The 17,901-nt window shown below is 41.0% G+C and overlaps 1 protein-coding gene across 3 annotated transcripts in view; it reads right to left on the bottom strand.

Moving 5' to 3' along the window:
• Positions 1-801: 801 nt before the first annotated feature.
• Tdrd3 (tudor domain containing 3) overlaps positions 802-17,901 on the bottom strand; it is a 146,368-nt gene continuing 129,268 nt past the window's right edge. For all 3 annotated transcript variants that reach the window (XR_015638042.1, XM_087585824.1, XM_087585825.1), the window contains one exon: positions 802-2,041. The gene's annotated coding sequence lies outside the window, so the exon portion shown is untranslated. The remainder of the gene's footprint in view (positions 2,042-17,901) is intronic.

Here is a 17,901-nt window from a genome sequence, read left to right as displayed (position 1 = left end):
GTTGGTGGGCTGTTTTTGTCGCTTTCTTTTACAGTTTCTAATTCCCACTCATCACCGAACTAAAAGACTCAGTGTGTCAAACTGTGAGGATGGGCTTGCCCTCTCTCAGATCACATTGATTTTCCCACTCGATGATTGCCATACACCATGCTGCTTAACAGGGAGACTCTGAGCCCAAGGCCCAGGGTGATGTAAGAAGGGAGGCAGGGTCCTGGGCAAGCCTGGAAAGAGTTTAAAGCGTGAGCAATCTCCTCACTGCCTATGGGGTAGGATGATAAATCATGTCAGTTGATAGCAAGCTAGGTCCAAAGAGAGGACAGAAATATCACAGAGGAAAGAGTGATTCATCTTGTGGGGGATAGCTTCCACAGCATTCGGAAGGCCAGCTTTTGCATTCCCACAGCCCATGCAGGGCAGGTACTCAGTGAGCGAGAGCAGTTCCTCCTGAGACTACTGAACTGAGAGGCTGAGTAAAAGGGATCACCAGAGCTGACCCAGAAGAAGCAGGTAAGAGCAATCTGTGTATGCCCAGGACTGGCCACTCATTTCCACCTCCACACACACACACACAACTGGCCAGCACCGTCACCAGGTACTCGTCAAGGGACCTAACCTTATAGTTCTATGGCAATCCTTGGGGGCTGGCTTCTGGCCCCAGTGGCCATGGAGTAAGCTACAGTTTCTATACAAAACTCCCTGTTTCTCCTGGGGAACCTGTGATAAAAAAAATATTGCCTGTTGCTAGGGCAATGGCATACAATAAAATCTTCCCTCGACCCAGAAAACCTCTCCACAAAGATAGCAGAGACAGAAACAAATCAGTTTAATTAGAGAATAAACATGAAGTCGGGAAGTGGCACACACATGGTAGGCAGTTCACTAAGAAGTAGTAAGCCAATCACATGCTGCCTATTAATTACACAGGTCTCAAAATTAACCACCTGCCCACAAGTCAGAGGACTAGACAGTCTGGATGGCATCTGGTAACTGTTGCTTTATTTGGATCAACCAGAAGGAAAATGACCTTTTTCTGGTAGGAGACAGTTCTGTAGTTTGGAGCAAGGTGCTACAGAAGTGAAGCTCCTACCGCCTCATAGAGACAGCAAGGGTGAGATTGGGTGCCATCTCCCTTGATGTCTAAGTTTCAGAGAGATGGAGGCCAGGTTCTTGAGAAAGACGTTCCCCAGTCATCAGACTCACAGACTCACAAAAGACCCAATTAGTTTCAAAAGATGCTCAAACATTTCAGATAGAAAAGAGAGTATTTATAATTATAGGTTTCTAACATAAATGGTCTAGGATAAAGAGGAGGGGAGGGAATCATAGTTTTTTTCTTTTCTTTTCTTTTTTTCGGAGCTGGGGACCGAACCCAGGGCCTTGTGCTTACTAGGCAAGAACTCTTCCACTGAGCTAAATCCCTATAGTTTATTTTTAACAGGGAGAGTTTATGCTTTTTTTTTTTTTCAATTGTCTTCCCACATCTCACTGCTAGGTACTTAGACCCCTGGTCTGTATTTTTGGTTTTATTGTTGTTGTTTGTAGATGTTTTTGGGTGTGTGAGTGTGTGTGTGTGTGTGTGTGTGTGTGTGTGTGTGTGTGTGTGTGTGTGTGTGTGTGTGTGTTTAATTCTCTGGTAGATTCTAACAGGCTATTCAAAACAGTGATTTTGAACACGGAAACCAACTGTGAGCTTTGTGGCCTCTCCTGGAGATTAATTAAAAGATGTCCTCAGAATCAGAATCCGTGGAAAGAAGTGGCAGGTGCATTTACAGAAGTCCATGGGTGGCTGCCGATGCTACTTCAGGGAAAGGTCTCTCAGTCTAAATGACAACATCCAACTCCACCAACAGATAGAAGTCTCCCCAGTTGAGACAGAATAGTCCTGTACAAGGCACACAGATATGAAGAGTCTGAAGGAATTATTTTCTAGATCCTCAAATCTCTTTTCTCATTCTTCAAAAACGGATATCCCATTAGAATATTGCTATGGTCTTCTCCCCACTTCTTTTCCTTCCGAGTGCTTCTGGTCATCTCTCTCCTTCTGTATGAATGGGAAGACACAAAAAGGAGGTGTGTGTTTTCAAGTGGTCAATACTCTGACCTGATCTGCAAGCTTTTACTAAAACTCTATACATTTCCAAATAGAAGAATGTAGTTCTTCATTACTCTGTCTTAAAGATGATGTTTTCTTCCCTGGGTGTGTACAGTCCAGAAAATCCTAGAAGAAATAATTGCTGAGGGACAGTTCTGTAACAATGGAGTTCAAAGAAGGAGTCCAGATGACACCTCTTTCACCTTGACATTAACCACATGGACTGTCTACCTCAGAGTTTGGGAGTGAAATGACTGTCTGGCAGGGAGGTTTACTGTGTTGACTTCATTTAGGGAAAAAATAAAGTTAGATGCTTCTTGAATCTAATAACATTCTCCTTTTTTTGGCTCTTTTTTTGGTTGATTGTTGTGACAAAAAAGATCTTTTTTTAACCAATCTTTGGAAAATTGTGAATTGTACACGATTGAATGGGTTAAACCCACAGCTCCCAGACTTTGAATAAAATATATAAATACATGTTTCTAACATGTATTTCTTCTCATAATATGCACATTTCTAATGTGGCAGAAATGATTTTCTTTACAACTTATAAACTTCAAGTGTAATTGATGTAATTATTAATCACTATTTCTGACTTGACTGGACTTAGAATCACCATGGAAATATCTCTGGAGTATTTACAGAAAGATTTAATGTAATGGAGGGGGAAGACCCACTTGAATGTGGGTAGAACCATTCCATGGCTGGAGTCCTTTACTGAATAAGAAGGAGAAAGCTCTCTTAGTAGCAGCACTCAGCTCTCATTGCTTTCTGACTCTATATGATAGACTATACCCTACAACCTGAACCAGAGTAAATCCTTCTACCCAGAAGTAGCTTTTCTCTAGTTATTTTTTATAGCAACAAGAAGAGAAATTAATACATTTGTTCATTGTCAGATCTTTTAAAGGTTGCTTGTTTTGTCAGTTGAGACCAAGCAATAGTTGAGGAACCAGGGAATTCTGTCTTTCCTGTCCTGTGTGAGCATTAGGTTCTTTCTTCTCTCTCACCATAGATGGACTTCCTGTTCCCTAAGTCATGTGCCAAAATACTTCCATAACTTCTCAATCTCCCTTATTATATTTCTACTTATTTGAAGAGAAACCTAGGTTAATCCACCAGGCCATTTCCTGAGCCAGTGAACTGTGGATAAATGAATTAGATCGTATTTCATACAACGTACTTGAGGATTTCAATGTTTCTAGTCACCGGACTTCACATTCACTGCCCTCTTCTCTCATGTCATCACCAACCGAAGACCAACATAAATCCACAGTCCATGAGTCAACTTAAGTTGGCAGCCTCAATTCACTGAATGAGATCACATGCCAAGGAAAGCATGGGATGTCTTATTGACAGGAGGCTGGGAAAAGACTTAACACGGGTAGTGAAAGAGATCTGGTTTCTTCAGGTTTAGTGAGCACAAGAATCAGGAGATGATAACTATTAAGAATATGACTTATTCCTCAGTTTTCAAGAGGAAGGAATATGCCAGGCTGCACAGAGTTGAGGTAATAAAAACATGATTAGCCTCCAGCATAAGTGTTGCCTATGCCCTGGACAGCTCTCTGCCTGACCCTACCTGCTCTTGGTGGTTGGGAGCAGGTTGGTGCAGAGTCAATGACTCCAGGAGCTCCTCTGAGAACTGCTGCAAGCTCCTTTAATGGAGACCCACACCCTCATTGGTTCTATTCTGAACAGCAGTTCCTGATTGTCTGGCATTATTTGCACCAGCAATCCTTGCTCTCTCAGGCAGTCCTCAAATAGGTCCTCCTGCAGGAGATGCTTCTGCAGCTGAATGGCCCCAGAGTTTACATAGAGGCAGTCCTGCGTTCCTGCTACATATCTACATTGTTCTTTTTAAATTTTGACAGCCTAGCGAGAGTTGGGGTGCCATTGCATTGACATTGTTGACCCAACCTCGGACGATTCTGGTAGACTGTACTGTGCCTGTCTTCACTTGTCCTGTCTTCCAGAATCTTTCCTGTCATTGACTACCAGCCCTCAAAGAGATATCACTCTGGAGGCAAGTCACACAAGGGGGAGACAAGGAACAGCCTACATGGTGGTCTCACAGATCTCTACCATCCATGCTTTGATCACTTCCTTAGGGGGTTCCAATTGGGATTTTCGAGAGCCATCAGCACCTGGAGGAGGGTTGCCTTATTTATGGAAAGCTGCCTGGAGATATGCTGTATGAGACACTTAAACAGAATAATTATTAGTATGACCATTCCTCCCATCATAGTATAAGTGGCTATCCATGCAGGGTCAAACAGCCTCTTAATATTGTTCCATTAAAGAGATAACCACCCTTTAGACGAGTAAGGGGGCATAAATCAAGACAATTAGAAAAACCATGTGAATCCATGTGAAAACAATTGTTCATGATGGGGTCATATCAGAATTTAATGGGATCCTTATTAACATAGGGAGTGATATTGGAAGTATCATATGATCGGGTGGTCCCCAGCAAATTTTACACCTCTCCATCACACGGCCATGTCTACTTTGATATGACTGTAGAGGCACACATGACAAAATGTGGCCACAGCTTTGGCTACAGTGTATCCACCAGAGTCTGAAGGACAGTAATATTATGTTGTGGACAATACTGACCATCTCTAATTTCCTGGTGAATGAGCTCATTCTCAAACAGAAGCAAAGATTTGAGGGAAAGAGGTTCAAATCGGATCATTTCAGTGAGTAGCACCAATGGGCATAGATGGCAGATTTTTCCAGATTTGCTAGGAACTGGTCAGACCTTAATTTGGCCAATGTCAAACTCATGTTGGAATTACTAGTGCAGGCTGGCAGTGCACCTGAGGGATAGGTAGTCCAGTGAAAGTGGGCATTTGAGGGACCCTTGGAAAGCGAAGCAGGAGTGGATGTGAAGTCCATGAAGGGCAAACCCAAACTCACATTGGAAAAGAGCAGGGAAGGATGGGGAGTTAACTGCCACAGGTAAGAGAATGGGAGTGGGGGCAGGGGTACTAAAGCCCAGAGTTCATCAGCCCTCCCAGGCTGAAGAAAAATTAATAGACACAGTATGTAATTATGTCTCCATATCCTGGTCCTCTTTTGGTTCTTTCACTGCCTCCTGTCCATGGGCAGTAAGCATGTCAAAAGGAACATTAAGATTATATTCCAGGTTAGTCCTAGCCTGTTTCTCAACCAACTCATGATATGCAGCCCTCCAATTAAGGAAAACAGTAGGGTTGAGCACCGCCTTAAGGAGATTATACCAATCGCAATAGGTCTGGAGATGCATGGCTCATTGCTTCGATGCCTGTTCAAATTAAGGGGAATCTGGGACAGAATCACTGGCAGCTTTTATGATTAGTGCCAAATCTGCCAGAGGAGTTGGAATCCAGGGACTAGCTGCCACATCAGAGCCAAGATTGACAGGGAAGGCCTCTTGATATACCTGAGGAGAATGAGGCCCCTGGGGAAGAGGCAGTCCAGCATGACTGACAGGCATTGTAGCAATGACTACTGGAAGACTGCTAGAAGACAAAGTCCCCCTAGATCACACCAGGTACATCCAATGGAGCCAGAGCAGAAGGGCTAGTGAGGGCCTTTGGACAGTGACACTAGAGGCCAGCTTGGAGCCTGACTGCTGGAGGGCTGGAGCAGAGACATCCTCATCCTCATGGCTAAAGTCAACCTGTTTTCCTGGAGAAAGCAAGATGGAGTCAGTAAAGGAAAGGTGAGTTTTAGCCTGATCCTGGCAGTGTTTGTTATGGGCAGCCAACACTTCCTCTGGAGAAGAATTCTTAAGACTGGCAATGACTGCAAGGAGGATGGAGACAAAGAACAAGGGAGGGATAATACCAGACTGTACCTCATATTTTCCGGCAAGGAAGAGAACATGCATCTAGAGGTCAGGTTCCTACATGTTCTCTGGGGATATACAGGGGCCAATATAGCAGCCTCCTCCCAAAATTGGCCCAGATCATGAGTCTTAACCTTGAGACCACAAGTAACCAGAAGGGTTTTCAGAGCCCTAATCTAGGCTTCCTTGATGGTAGAGGGGAGAGAATCCATGATGACAGCAAGCACAGAGGAAACAAACGAACTGATGTGACAATATGACAAAAGAGACAACGAAAGTCAGTGTTCTAAGCAGGGGACTCCCTCAGGTGGAGTTCAAGGCCTTATGCTGGATGGTGTGTGTACCCAGGAAGGAAAAGGAATTTCGGAGCCAATCCCTGGTACTACAACCTTGGAAACCAGTCCCTATGTCAGGTACCCAGGATGAATCCAGACCAAAAGTGAAAAATGGACAAAGACAAGGAAGAACAAAAATGGCCACTGCATGCTCATCGCACGCTCACTGCACACTTGCCTCATGCTAGATGCATGCTTACCTCATGCTCGAACTGAACCAAGACCAAAAGCAAGATTACCAGGGTGGACAGACAGAAATAACAAAGAAGACAGAAATGAGGTCCACGCATTCACCTTCGCAGGACTCACAACATGAAACACTAAGGGGCCAACTCACCGAAGAAGCGACTGAAGGGGGCACAACAGCAGCACCGAGAGGAGAAGAGCAGAGCAGGTCAAACTACGAGCACAGTCCTTGCCGAGAAAATGAGTGCTTTGGAGCATTTAGGATAGAGGGTTAGCGTTTCTGAAAGGTTAAGTGGGCTTTAGCCGGGCCAATTCAAAAATAAAAGACAAACTCAATATGGTCTGTTATTAACCCAGCAATGGACAGCATTTATTAACAGCAGTTATTAATCCAGCAATTTTCCCTGTCAGTAAATCCTCAGATGTCCAAATATCACATACAGAAACTAGAAGCACAGTGAACAGAATACAATCTGACTACGTGGTGTAAAATGTCAATGGCTTAAGAAAAGTGGGCTTTGCCCAGCAAGGGAGGTTGTGAAGAAGGAGAATGTCTTAAATGGATGTGAAAAGGCCAGACAGGGTACCTCGATGATAATCTAGAAATGAAGAGAGAGCATTAAGAGCCAATGGCCTTATTAGTTAGAAAAGGAACATACTTGGTCACTGGTGTGGTTTAAACGATATTCTGTGAATTTGGGCTTGCTTGACCACTTAATGGTGTATAGATATGACTATCAGTTAGTTTGTTTGGTTTTGGTATCAATAGTCATACAGATGATGGCCTCTGTGAAGTTATTTGTCAGCAGTAAAAACCAGAATCAGGCAGCTTTGGATACCAAGGGAATAAAGTTTGAAAGATGAGGCTATTGGATTAAATTCACAAAGCCAAGAAGTGACAAAGCCCTCACTCCTCATTACTGCTGTGAATGCTGTCTTCCTCTTTAAACTGCATGATTAGGAGACAACACTGCAGCACATGCCCAGATTCCTGAAACTCCAAGCCGAAACAAACCCTTCCCTCCTTAACTTGGCTGTATATTTTATCACAGCAACAGGAAACCTCAGGACAAACTGTCCCAAAGAAAGAATATACATAGATACCTCAGGACATTTCCCTAGGCCCTTCTAATGCTGCCAGACAAGCTAGCCAGAGGAACTCTAGAGAGTAGGCCTTTATCTCCCTCCATATCAACTGCCTACAGACAGCCAGTACTCAGACTGCAGGAGAGAGGCTAAGAGGAGTTACTGTTTTCATGTCTCTCTGAAAGAAATAAAAATATCTGGATTTCCTTGGTGGTGGTGGTGTTATTGTTGTTGCTGCTGTTGCTGTTGTTATTGTTGGGTTTTTGTTGGTTGGTTGGTTGGTTGGTTGTTTGGTTGGCATGGTTAGAAAGAGTGAAAAACGGTGCTGAGAAAGCAGACATGGGCAATGTGTGTAATTCAGCTTCCCACCTCTGTATGAAGAACTGAAATAAATGAAATTAAAAAGATAGAAGGGTTATTTGGGCTCAAGGTTTCAGTCTGCGTGCTGTTTGACTCTACTGCTATGGGTCTGTGGCAAGGCAGAACACCACGGCTGGGCCATGAAGAATGAGGATAGGAAATGAAAGAAGAGGCAGGGATGAACGGTCCAACGTTCTGCCCATGCATGCCTCTAATGGCCCACCTCCTCCAGCTAGACTCCAGCTCCTCACACTCCTACAGCCTCTCAACAGCCAAGGTTTGTGACTCAAGCACTTAACATAAGATTGATGGGCGCTGTTCCAGACTAAAAGCATATATATATATATATATATATATATATATATATATATATATATATATATATACATACATACACAGTCAAAAGGCATCCCAATTGTACAAGGACATCTAAGAGGATCCACAAGCATTCCCACTGCAACACCGGACTGTTATTCTGACAATATCATTTTCTTTTATCTGTGTCCAGAGTGTGGCACAGGCTCTAATTCAAAAGTGAAAATATCAACAAAAATAACAAAAATCCCAACCAAGAAAGAGACGGTGACTCTGATACCCTATGAACTGTGCCCATGAGGATTCCAACGATTAAGTCCCAGGAAGTGGTATAAATTGTACTAAAATGGAGCAATTTCTGCTAAATATATTTGGTTTCATACAAACAGCTTATTTGTAACATATGGCACAATTTTTGTCTGTATTTGCTGCATTAATTAAATTAATTCATGGAAGAAGTCACTTTAGGAGATGACTAAATCGTTAACCCAGCCAGCCCAAGATCTATTTCTAACCATGTGTCCTCAGATCACTTCAGCTTATTACCAGGAAGATAAAGAAATGACTTTCTCAAAGTTTTAAGGGGATACAAAGAAGGTCAATAGGGACTACTGTACACAACAGCTATTTCTTATTTCTTATGATACACTGATTTCAGGAAGAGCCAATGAGGCTCATGTGAAAATTGAGTGCTTTATACAAAATGGCTATAGAAATTTCAACCTGTGTTTATCACACTTGTCTTTTGAGTCCATAAGTTTTATTATTTTAGAAGCTGGTGCAACATGTTAAGACCAAGTGGGCATTTATTCTGTGTACGAATAAATCTTGAAGAATAGTTTCAGAAGATTTTGGATGGAATGTCAGTGTTTCTATATGAATGTTCAGTGTGGTATTTTTCTGTAGTGTATATGTAATATGAAAATAGGAAGAAATTACATCATATTTAAAGCCATACCATGTGAAATTTTGAAAATTTTAGAATATGGTAAAAATATTATGGCTATTGGCACATGAACTGTATTTTCCCAAGAATTTAAAAAGTTCCATGAGATTCAAAACACTTAGCCTATTAGGGAAAAAATAGATACCTGAACTATGTCTGTTAACATTTGAATCTAAAAACAAACACTGAGAAACAACTAGGAAGGCCTCAAATAGATGATGACTTTCTATTTAAGAAAGAAAGGAGGGATTGTTTAAAAAGAAAAGTGCCTAGATCTACTGGTGAACTTAAGATTAACCATAGAAAAATCTAGATGTATACACACACACACACACACACACACACACACACACACACACACGTACACACACACACACGTACACACACATGTGCATACACACACATGGAGATAGAGACAGAGAGAGAGAATAGAAAAAATATTGTAAAAATCTAAAGTAACTGGATGAAAATGACAATAATTATAGCAGTTTATATATTCTCCCTAAATCAAGGATTAAATATGAAAGTAACAATTTACTTTTAATTGTTTAACTGTCCTACCAAGGAGGGTTATTGTTGTCATTGGTTTTTTTTTCCACAGTCCACTGAAGATAGAATCATTATAACTTAATTTTTCAAATGAGTAGAGTTTGATATTATCTTAATAAGTTATATAAAGGGTATGAAAACAACCCACATTAGAATCACAACTGCTTTTTTAAAGCAGTTTTATAAAGGTTTAACTAACATATTTTTAAAAAGCACACATTGGAAATACATAGAAAGAACTATTTGATGATCTGTACATGAATATGTATACACACAGAGGAAAACAAGATAGCTGACATGCCCACAGTTCAAAAAGTTTCTTCATGTGCTTTGGTTATTTTATTCTTCCCTCTGGCAGCCATTTCCTGGTGTGTCACTTGTCACCATGAGTTATAAAGTTTTCTGTGAATGTAGTCATATAGCATGTCTCCTGACACCTCCGAGTTCTGACCTCCTTTACTTAGCATAGTTATTTTGAGATTCATCCAAGGTGGTGTGGTCCTCAGTGGTTCATTCCTCTTTATTGCTTTTTAAAATTCCTTTTATTTTACATTTCATTTATAGATAGCCTCAATTTGTTTATACATTCTGCATGTTAATGAACACTGTGTTGTTTTCATTTGGGAACTATCACAGATTAAAATATGAGTGACTCATATGCAAACACAAATATGAACATGTTTTCACTGTCATGGGTAAAGAAGTATGGGTAGAATGAGCAACGGCAAAGGTTTAACTTTTTATCCTCTTAGGGTCTCACTATATAGACCTAGGTGCCGGCTGGCCTAGAACATTATATATAATGTAAATATTGTGTATACATACACACACACACACACACACACACACACACACACATATTTAGTGACAGAACTTACTGTCCTCAAACTCAGAGTTCCAGCTGTGTGTGTGTGTGTGTGTGTGTGTGTGTGTTTCTGTGATGCTGGTCTCCACAGAGTTCTCAGATGTAACACCAATGAACAATCCACAAAAGAACAAACAGTTAAATTGTACATATCCTGAATTAAGAATCTGTCTTAGGAAATACTATTAAGGAAGTGAGAAGATAATAAATGTAATGTAAGTTATGCAACTCTTAACGTAAAAGAAATATTAACAGCCTTGTGATCAGTTTTGAGACCTAAAATCTTCATATGGATAAGAATTAAAAATATTTACATATCTGATAAAAGAGAATATGTAGAGAATTCTCAACATACTGAAAATGTCCAAAAGTCACTAGAAATAACAACTAAGCAATGACTACAATTATCATTAGCCATTAAGGAAATGCAAACTGACACCATAAGGTGACTACTACCACACCTGCTAACATGACGTGTGGGAAACATCTGTCCTCACAAGGGATGATGACTTTCGGCCTTGAACTTAATGGGAATGTAAAGCATACTGACCTTGCTCAGCTCACATTCAGGCAGTCATGTTGGTGAGACTCTATGGACGCAGCTCCTGACAGTACAGTTCCCAGTGTTACCTTTAGGGTGGAGAGCCTTTTATGCTATTTGTCATACAGTTCTTCCTAACACCCACCACCATTCCCATCTCTGAGATAGTAGTATTTCCTGGGTCCCCCCGCAGTACTCCACTGTCCTGGACTTCTCTCCAAGCAGCCATCTGGACCATTTGGGACCCATCTGGTCTCTGTTTTCTAAGACCCCTGTGTCCTTGCCTGGTACCTAGTAACTTGAGTGCAACATTTCCTATGTTTTAACTATTTCAGATGAAGAGATGAGCCCATGCCCTGTGGTTCTCTTCTAAGCATACGCAGGAATCCTGCAAACACTTAGACTTGTACAAACTGAATCTTTTGTGGTCAATGAGCCATCTGAAGTTAGAATACATTCTAATCCTTTAAATTGTGTTCTTTGCTTACAAACCCAAGGCATTTAAAAACCTTGCTAATGATGGATGTTTCCTTTCAAGCTACCTGACATAAAATAGCTATTTAAAAACAATTCTACACAAGACAGGCAGTCTATGCTCCAATAGATAGCCCTACAGATACTGATACTGGCAGCACTAGCTGGATTTAATAAATTAAAAAAAAAAAATGGCCATGAAATTGGCGGGAGGGATCACGGGAGTATGGCTGGCAGGAGTTAGGGGGAAAAGGAAGCAGTTATGATGAAAATACATCATATACATGTATGAAATTCCCAAAGAATGCAAAATATGTAAAAAGGGGTATTATTCCTACTCTTTCACAAAGATACATTTTTTAAAGGTTTGGGGCGTGTGTGTGTGTGTGTGTGTGTGTGTGTGTGTGTGTGTGTGTGTGTGTGTGTGTTATATGGTGTATGCCACATGTATGGGTGTCTGCAGACACTAAGAGAGAGCAACAGGTCTCCTGAAGCTGGAGTTACACACGGGGAGGGCAACAGGAGCAATCCCTCCAGCCCCTCGAGGGTACTTTTGCTTAGGGCAGAATAACTAAGGTAATTAATTAAGAAAAATTATTTAAAAAAATATAATTTCCCAAAGCCGGGCAGCTAGCCTCTCACACACTTTTATAAAGGTTGGCCCCAGTGGCCTGAGACAAATCTCTGTATTCCTTCACTTCAGTCCCTTCAAGTACGAACTAAGAATGGTGTCAATGGAAACTTTCGGACATTAGGGTTCAGCACTCTTGACAAGAGACACAGAGCAGTGGCTAATGGTGGTTGCCAACTTGATGAGATCAAATAAAACCCAAGCTGTGGGGCATTCTTCTAACCAGGCATGTGAATAAGAAGACTCACCCTAAATCTGGGTTCCATCTTCTGGTGGTTGTCCAGATAATACGGGGAAGTGGAAATTCAAGGTTTCTTTGGAAAATCAGTTGTGCTGGATGATGTTTTGCTGGGGCAAACACATGAAGGAGACAAAGGTGAGAGGATGTGTTGCTAAAGGATGCATGGTGAAGGATTCCTCACTAACAACATGCATGTATTGGTTCACCTTATATCGCAGAGAGAGAAATGCACCAAAAATTTCTGGTGGTGTTCTGGTGGCTTTTTTGCTGCGTCTGCTCAGCTGATTGGAGAGTGATGTCATCTGGTATGGGCTCACGTGGAGTTTTGCTAAGAAATTCATGTGGTGAGGCAATACACAGGGAGGACATGTTGTTTGGAGGGACCAGTGATGGGAGGCTTGCACAGCTAGCGCTGCAGTCCATCCTGTGTCTCGGGTGACCTTCACTTCATTAAGGCACAGGCAGAGAACTTCTCCTGGCAGCCCTATAGGTCCTGGTTACCCCACTGCCTCACACTGATTTAACAGACGCTGGTTGTTTCTGCATTGTCGTGCCACCTCCGCTGACTCATGTCTGTTACCCAACAGTACTGAACTGAACTGCTGGTATATTCAGGAAGTGTGTGTGAGCGGCTCGAGCTGCCGCTGCTGACTCCTGTGATGAATTTCTGACAATGCAGATGGGATTCGCTCCAAAGAACAATTTCTAAAGAACCCATCTTAAAATTATGGTTGACAAAAATGCAAGCCTACAATGGGGCATGGTAAAAAGAACCTTTGCCTCTTGCCTAAGTCCATCTATCCTGTTGCTATAGCATCTCTCCTCTGAGATTATAACCAATTTCTTTGGGAATCCAAAATAGATTAATGACAAACAGCTCTCCAAGAATTCCCCACATCACCAGAGCCACACTGGGACTGGTGAGATGTCCAGCCCTGTAGACAGACCAAGTCCTCGACTCTCTGCCTCTCCAGTGTGAGACGCCACTTTCGGACGACCTGGATCATATCCTCTAAGAGAGTCTAATAAATCCCCTTTGGATACATGTACTATTTTAATATATTTAATATATATTCATTCTAGCTCTTCTGTTCCATTAGATAACTAATATACCTTGTAATTAATAAAATGAGCTGTTGTTTGAAAAGAGGACAGATGAAAAATATAGCAAGAAAACCCCTTCATGGGATGTCAGAAAAGGCCATGCTGTACAGACTGTCCGCTGTGGGGAGTGAGCGACCCCTTAAGTGCAGACACTGGGCCAGATGCATCTCTATTAACCCTGCGTCCCTCACCATCTGTCGAATATTCAGTGGCGCTGAGCCCCAAAAGTTTCCACTGGGGTATGTAGAACAGAACTCTCTCTGAGTTACCACTTCCATTAACTGATTTTTTTCACTTTCAAATTGTGTGAACTATGACACAAAACCCAATGTTTAACTTCGGTAGTCATAATAACTGAGATAGCCCTGTGTTTTTCCTGCATATACAAAGCTATATTTAGCACCTGTGACCTTGCCTTTTTCTTTCTACAAACATGCTAATGAACACTTTGGTCTTCAGTATTTTAATTCAAGATATTCCTGGAATGGTAGATTAAAGAATAGTATCTCAGACAGTTTTTACTTTCAAAAAGAGTAAAGAAACTGAAGATATATTTAGAGTTGAGCAACTAGGAGTTAGATTTTTCTGGTAGGCAGACTGATAGGGAAGGGGAGGCCATGGCTAGGTTAACAAAAGGTGGTGAAATTCCAAGATGGCTGGCTTCCTCCTCACCCTTCTGACTTACAAAAATCTCACAGCTTAAAACAAAGGCCTTGTAGTCTTTTTCTCCTGCCAGTTGGGTTCCTGTTGAAGGTCTAGCTTAGTAAGTTCAAGGACATCTTATACAACAGTTGTAGGCCATTCTGTCTTTCTGATCAACCCTAAAATTTGGGAGGAAAAATCTTTGGGGACTTGAGAAACTCCAGCCCTCAAGAGGAGACTGGATTTTTCAGTTTCTCAGCAGCGCAGCAGCAGCAGCAGTTATTATTATTATTTTTTTTTTTGGGAGTGGGGGGTCAAGGGGATCTTTTTCTTTGTGTGTTTGCTATATGTATGTATTTCTCACCCCAATAAAAGTCTTTCTTCAACTACTACCTGATTCTCTCTGTTCCTGTCTACTGTATTTTCCTTCTTTTAATTCTGAAACTGGCAGAAAAAAATGAACCTGATCAAGACTGCTAGAGGGTAACAGTATTATAAAACCTCCTACCCACCAAACCCTTACCTTGCTTACATAGGATATGGTCTCGTGGTCCAGTGTGTGCCGAAGGCTAATGCTGGCAAGCGTCTGGCTCCTTGGCTACATGTGCCAAGTTTTTATTTCCTTCCTCTGTGCCCCGGGGAAATGGTATGGGATTAGTTAGGGCGTGTTGGTAAAGTCACAAACTCAGGCTCCTAAGAGAAGTAAGAAACTCTATAGGAAACATAGATACAGTGAGCTTTGGGGTGTTTTCACTGTGACCTAAGGCTGGAAGATGAAGTACACTACAAACTTCTCCTATCCAGGACAAGGGCAGCCTGCCCACAGTCTCAGTCTCCTGTAAACAGAAGTGAAAGTTTAAACAGGGAGGAAGGAAGTGGAAGTCAAGTCCTATGGTCAAAACCACAAACCACACTTAGTAAATGGCTTAGAAAGAGAACATATTAAGCCATCTCTTGGCACCTCTTACCGCTTAGTTTTCCTTATTAGCTCAATGTTGTTTCTCCACAATCCTAACCACGCCTTAGGCTAGGTTCTAGTTGGGAAAATGGCAAAATTTTAGAGATTCAACCTGTTTCCTCATGCCTTGACCATAACTTTCTTTAGAAAAATAACACTCCTACCTGTAGGTGAAAACATCCTAAAATTGAAAGGAATATTTTTTAAAAAGTAGTAAACATAAAATAATAAAGTAATATTGTAGTTTTAAGAGTTTAAAAAATGGAGGTTAATAAAAATTACATTAAAGAAATGAAGTTCTGATAAATAAATGGAACATGAAAAGTATAGCACACAGATATTGTATAAAACAGAGTAACGAAGGGAACTTGACCATGAACTCTCTGAAGCCTGCGATAAGGTTGACTGCAGCACAATGTCCAGAACACAGCACTTAATAAATGTTTACTGAGTAAATTCATACGAAAGGTGTTTAAACTACAGATACTCTGCATTGGTAGGGAAAGAACAACCTGAGCTAAGAATACAAATGTGAAAAGTCGAAGGGAAAGCAGAGGTTTGAAACAAGGAAAACTGAAGAGAGGAGAGGAGACGCAATGCAGGTGAGGAGAAAGAGCCGTAGGAGAAAAGCCGATCTGCTTGGGAGTCAGAAGGAAAACAGTGAAAAGCATCGCTCAGTATGCAAGACAAACTTAAAATGAATCTACGGTGCTACTGTGTTAGTCAGGGTTCTCTAGAGAAGCAGAGCTCACAGACTTAGAGAATTTATAATGACTTAATAGGCTGTGGCCCAACTAATGCAAACAATGGCTGGTTATGAATGGAAAGTCCAAGAATATAGAAGTTGTTCAGTGCACAAGACTGAATGTCCTTGCTGGTCTTCAGTATGTGCTGGAATCCCAAAGAAGTAGCACAAGATCTTCCCAGCACAAGATCTGGACCTTCCTACTTTAAATTAAGCAAAATATCCCTCACTGGTGTGCCCTCCATTTTTAAATTTTAGTCAATTTCAGATGTAGTCAAGTTGGTAGCCATCACAGCTATCAACATGGCAGAAGAGTCTATAACCATGCCAAACTAAACCTGGGGAAAGGGGGGCATGTAAAATCATCTTGGCACCCTGACAGTGGAGGTGGTTTCCTGTGACTTATCTGTTTTGGAACTTCGCTCTATCCAACACTTCTACTCTGTGGCCTTGGTAAGTTGACTTAACTTTCCAGAGGCCATCTCCTACTATACTGTGGAATACAAACAGTAATCCATGCTTCCCAGAGCTGTGGTAAAAATTAGAACTTTTAAATCAACAATCTGTTGCATTGGTCTGGACACAGAAAAGCCTTGGCAATACCAGTGATTATTAATACACACATCAATTACACATCTAAGCCTACAGCTGCCCTAAATAGCAAAAAGTCACATCGGAAATAAAGTAGATATATTCATCCAAATACGTTTTGTTATGTCAGAAATAGACACCCATTCTTTAGTGCCTACAAGTGTCCTCCAGCAGTCAGTAAGTTAGGCTGATTTCTTATGACAATTTGAACTTTTCTTCGTGTCTTTGGGTCAACTCAAATGTTAAATGTCAATAATATTCTTATGAACTAATAAGGAATGGTAATTACCAGTTAACATGATTGCCTTCTATGGAGTATCTATGACAGATGAGCTCTGTATTAGTACTGTCATCCCCAGCTAAGGACAAAGATGCAGTTTTCTAAACCACAGGTTCTCCAACCGGGCTTCACAACCCCATACAAGATTGCAGCAAGGAATGAGAGGGTTGTAATCAATCCGGAAACAGTAGGGTTCTGAATACTCAGTGGCCAAATAGGAATTTAAGGCATGCCTGGAAGCACTTACCCATGTACTGTGTAACTGCAATGAAGCCTTCTTTTGAAACACACACCTTTCATGCATACTCTGTGGTGTCTGTGCCTGAAATACCTTGGCAGAGATTTCTAGCATAACATGTTAAGGAATTGTAGTGTATTTAATACACACGCAAACACACAAAGTTTTCTGTTGAAAGGTAATAGTCTAATTATGGAAATAGTGTATCTTTTGGATATACTACAACTGTGGTTTACAACCCTATACAGTGTTGTGACAGTGAATGAGAGGGTTATAAACCTCTAGGAACAGTAGGTTTCTGAATGCTCATTGGCCTAATATTAGTACAAAATCAAAATACGCTCAGTGACTCTGAGGCGGGCCAGACAGCACTTATCCATGTGTATTGACACAGTGTATAATATATTACATATATAATACTTTAAATTTTACACTTATTATTTTTAAAATCATTAAATCAACTTTGGTTTGGGATCATAGCAATATTTCCACTGCTTTATGAAATGGCCCTAAAAAGACTGCCATTCTGTAATATGTATTTATGCAAAGTGGTAGTCTTAGCATTGACAGTTATAAATTAATATATTAACCAAGCTGGAAAAATACCAAAGATGCTCTATATCCTACGAAAAATCACATATCCAGTTAAGATTACATCTTTAAATATTGACTCATCACAGTAGTATATAAATTCACCTATATATTTAATGGTAAAATGAATATGTATCCCAAAGAATTATTATAAAATATTTGTCAGTGAATGTTTGACTTATATACCTGTATTCAAATATTCAGGAAGAAAGGGGTCAAAACAGAGTAAGTCCAAGAACCCTACTCTAAATGCTCTCAGTTTCCTAAGTTCTTCTGCCTCTAACCTTATTAAGTTT

The sequence above is a fragment of the Rattus norvegicus genome, chromosome 15, assembly GCF_021556685.1.
Source record: "Rattus norvegicus strain SHRSP/BbbUtx chromosome 15, alternate assembly SHRSP_T2T, whole genome shotgun sequence".
Classification (NCBI taxonomy): domain Eukaryota; kingdom Metazoa; phylum Chordata; class Mammalia; order Rodentia; family Muridae; genus Rattus; species Rattus norvegicus.
This window is presented reverse-complemented; position numbering and strand designations above follow the sequence as displayed.